The sequence below is a fragment of the Arachis duranensis genome, chromosome 5 (genome assembly GCF_000817695.3).
Source record: "Arachis duranensis cultivar V14167 chromosome 5, aradu.V14167.gnm2.J7QH, whole genome shotgun sequence".
Taxonomy (NCBI): domain Eukaryota; kingdom Viridiplantae; phylum Streptophyta; class Magnoliopsida; order Fabales; family Fabaceae; genus Arachis; species Arachis duranensis.
The window spans coordinates 96,591,787-96,596,923 of record NC_029776.3 but is presented as its reverse complement, the minus strand read 5'-3'; positions in this window follow the sequence as shown (position 1 = coordinate 96,596,923).

Genomic DNA, 5,137 nt, shown 5'->3' with positions numbered 1-5,137 from the left:
AACTGGTACTTAGAAAAACCGGGCCGGTTCGCCCGGTTTGTCGGTTAACCACCGGTTTGTCCGGTTTTTTGCAACACGGTTTTACATGTGGACCGGACCGGCTAGGTGACCGGTTTTCGGTTAACCCGGTTGAACCGGCCGGTCCGGTCCGGTTTTCAGAACATTGACATTTTTATTAGACATTCAGAAATTAAATCTGACCTCATTAGAGGTGAACGCGGATTGAATTAGATTGGATATGACAAAAATTTCAATCCAATCTATACTAAAATATTTAAATTGGATCGGATTTAATATCCGCAGTTTTTAAATTTGGATCCGATCCGATCTGCACATTTGCGGATCAAATCAGATATCGGCCAATATATCCGCAAAACACAAAACTATTTTTAAAAACTTATTTTTATTAAAAAAAATATTAATAAAATTCGTTTTTTCTACTCTTTTAAATATGTTTACTTTTAAAATAATATTAAACCTACTTTTTTTAAATAATAAAATTAAACTACTACAACATATATGGTCATTATTAGTTGAAATAAAATATAAAAAAATATTTAATTAATTATTTATTTATTTTTACTTATCTGCAGCAGATACATATACAAAATCTGCAATTCAATCCTATAAATACATAAATTCAATCCAATAACTTTACGAATTAAATCTATATCTACAATTATCGAATCAAATTCAGATTAATATCGCAGATCAGTATCCGATCCATGAAATCTCTTAGACCTCATGATAGTGCATATATTCTTTGGATTAACATTTATGTTTTTGTTGAGCTCTATATTTGTTGACCTTATCTTTGAATCGTAATAAAATTATACTGCTTGTTGTCTATCTTGTTTTTAGACAGAACCGTTGGAGGCTATTTCAAAATTATATTATTAATATAAATGCATAACAAATATATATTTCAACAAAAGATTATACAACAAATATAAAACATTTAAGTTAGATGGGTTCTATTGGAATTAAAAAACAAAAGTTAGACTCCACTCGATTTCTTTTAAAACACAAAAAATGAGTGAAATTTGGAGGGAATTTACATATTTAAATCAACTTTCAGCATAAATTACATAAATACAAAAATTAACTTTCTTTTACATGCGTGTATATTCTTTTAATTATGCTACAAGTTGTAGCATTTTACCAAATTACATGTAAATCACCAGCAAATTACTTGTAATTCCAGTTGAATAGCTGTTTACAATGAGAAAAAAATGAAGAGAAAATCACCTTTTTTTACAATTTCATACAAGACGTAATGTAAAAAATTATATAAAAAATGACATTATCAAACATACGAATTTAATTCATCATTGTTTTTTTATATGTAATTTTGAATGAGAGGTAAATAGATTGTGAACATGCTAATAATTACAATGATCAATTAGAAATAATAGTAGATGGTGGTTATGTTATTTAATTGATCAATTAAAAATAATAGATAATAAATATGTTATTAATTGATTATTGTAATTATTATTATCACTTTTTTTTATAAGATCTTAGAAGTAAAAAAAATTAAAAAACACAAATACAAATAAAATAAATTCTATGTTTTTAATCTAAATTGTTGTTTTAATATATCAAATTTTTAAAATTTATAGAAATTATCGGATGATTTACTATAGTTCAAACATATGAACTATCCGAAAATGCAAATTTTATAGAATTTGATATATTAAATTTTAGATTAAAAACATAGAGTTTATTTGATTAATATTTTTATTTTTAATTATTTTTGCTTCTAAGATCTTATAAAAAAATAAAAATAATAACTACAATAATTAATTAAATAACATATTCATTATCTATTTTTTTAATTAATTATTGTAATTAACATACTTATCATTTACCACTCATTTAAAATTATATGTAAAAAGAAAATCAATAATCAATTGAATTTATATTTTTGATAATGTCATTCTTTACAAGATTATTTTGTATTATATTTTGTATTAATTTTTAAAAAACAAGATACGTGACATTACCAAAATAGAAATGGTTATTATTTTCTTGTAGTGATTTTTTTTTAATTGTAAACCGCTATAGGTTGAAACAATTTTTGATAAAACGCGATTTGCATAAAAAAATATTAATATTAATCGTAGAATTGATTTAACGTAAATTGTCTTTCTATTATTTTAAGGTGTATAAATTATAATTAATATTCTGATGCCAAGTAAGTTAGTGTGTCATATTTTAGCATCAGTTTTCATGTTTTGCTGGCTTCCATGTCTGAATTAAATATTAATGATGACATTTACCAATCATTATAAGAATTTTCATTATAGATAAAATACATTTGATGAGATTTATTAATAATTAATTATTAATGCCAATTAACTATGATATATATTCGAATCTAATAATATCATTAATACCATTTTAAAATATTACATAATTAATATTAACCATTTTTGTACTTCTAATGATTCAGTAAGCATAGAGCCAACTCCAATGCACTCAAAGAAATCATCCACACCCATTCCAGACCAACATGCCTCCTTCTCCAACTCTCCTCGGATGAAGAAGCATGCATGTACAATAAGTCAGAATAGATTGAATTTGGTTCAAAAATCACTTAGTTATCTAATTTTATTATTTTACTAATTTATAATTTTGTCGGTTGGTCAAAAAATAAAAAGATTTGTTTATTCAAAACTCAAATTATTTATTTAAAAAAATAAAATCTACATCCTATTATTACATTTACCAATCAATAACTAAACTCTATTACTATTAAGAAATGCACACTTTTAAATTAGAATTTTTTTTAATATAAATTTTAAAAGATATTTATTTCTTTAAAATCCATTTCTGAATTTTATTTACTAAAATATATATTTTATTTTGTGTATTTTTGTGTACTCTTATGTACTCTTGTATATTAAAAATAAAATACATAAGAGTACATAAGAGTATATAGAAATAAGTCGTATTTTATTTTATTTTTTAAAAAATTCCTTTTCTAATTTATAATTAAAAAAATTCTTATTAAATATGGCTTATTCCGATGTACGTGTACTTTTGACATGTATGAGTCTTAATATTTATCTTGGCTTACTAAAGGTTTGTATCTATCTATCTCTATGTTTTTGCTATCACTATTTAGTTTCTTCTTCTTCTTCTTTAATTTTTTGTGACATGCATGAGTCTTGGTTTTCTTATTTTTCACTTTATTAATAGAATCTTTTTTTTTCTTATTCTTCTTTTTTGTTAGCTTCTGTATGTATTTGATCTATCATATGCTTCATTTCAGAGAATGAACTAACCCTTTTCTTTAATATTTTTCTCGGAGTTTTAATCCTATATTATTAGATACACTTAAACTTTAGCATACATAAATCGTAAATAGCTTTCTCCTAGCTAGTTCTTGTATTAATTAGGTTTGAAAAAAAAAAGATTATATATAATCATATCATTTGGTTGAAGTTAAACCAAAATATATATTATATTTTTGTATACTTTTATATACTCTTACGTACTCTTGTATATTAAAAATAAAGTCATATTTTATTTAAAAAAATTATTTTTTTAATTTATAATTAAAAAATCCTTGTTAAATATGACTTATTTCGATGTACTGTCTATTTTTGACATGCATAAGTCTTGGTATTTATCTTGTCTCACTAAAGATTTGTATCTATCTATCTCTATGTTTTTGCTATCATTACTTAGTTTTTCTTCTTCTTCTTTAATTTCTTTTTTGACATGCATGAGTCTTGGTTTTCTTATTTTTCACTTTATTAATAGAATCTATTTTTGTTTCTTATTCTTCCTTTTTATTAGTTTCTGTATGTATTGTCTTTTGATATATCGTATGCTTTATTTTAGAAAATGAACTAACCCTTTTCTTTAATTTTTTTTTCGGAATTTTAATCCTGTAGTATTAGTTACACTTAAACTCTAGCATACATAAATCGTAAATATTGTGCTTTCTCCTAGCTAGTTCTTGTATTAATTAGGTTTGGAAAAAAATGATTATGTATATTCATATTATTTGATTGAAGCTAAACGCTTTAGAGAGAAGGACAACAAGCTTAGGGTTTTAGCTAATAGGTTCTATATCTTAATTATACAAAACTTTTTTAAGATATGAGATGAAGACACTATAGTAATCCAAAGCTCAAACTGATATGCATGAACGTTGGTGTTTGTTTCTAAGGCAATCAGCATGGATATAACTTATCATTTTTTTTAATAGTTTCTGATTAGTTCTAGGTCAAATATCAATCCAAGAAATTTAATATAGTCATCGTTAGAAAAAAAGATCTCTAACTTTTCTCTAAGGATCCTCCTAGGGTTATATTATAGATAGATCTCATAGATTCAAAATTCTTTTTTTTTAAAGATATATTTTTTATTGCATAAAAGAACTTTATACTTGGAGTATATTATGTTCTCTAGGAGTACATTATATCAAGACAAAGAAATTTTCTAATCGAAATATTAAATAAAAATAATCTAATGGATAAAGGAGAGAAAGCAAACAATTAAGAGAGAAAAAGAAGTTCCAAAACGCTAATTACTGGTGGGAAGGTGGTTTGAGAAAATAATGTCGCCAGTATTCTCTTTATTTATTGTTCTATTCATGTAATGGGAAGTATGAACTTTGAGTTCTTCTTGCAATGTTAGTGGCTCTTTATTTTAAAGAAGATAAAGAAGAGAATGGAAATGAAAAAATTTTCTAATGTTTTTTCCACTCTATTCGAAATTCATAGATTTATGTATTTCTAGTGGTATACTTTTCTTATATAATTTATATAATTTATACTATTTTTATTATATACATAATGCCACTTAGTAAAGAGAATTAATTCTATAGAAAGAGAAATCGTAAAGAGAAAATGATATTAATACTAATTTTTTGCTTCCTTGATTAATTCTTATTATCTCTGTTTATGTGGATATCAAGCCTATTTTTACTCGTTATACAAAGTGTCAAAGTTTTTTACTCTATTATGATATTATCCAATGCTGTTAGTTCTTTTAGATGACTATTAATAAATTTTTGAAAGGTAATTGCTTTTGTAATATATGAAAATACCTAATTTGATGTGTGCGCAATTGGATGAAATGATGGAGCCTTATGAGGAACTAGAGTGAGACCCGGTTATTG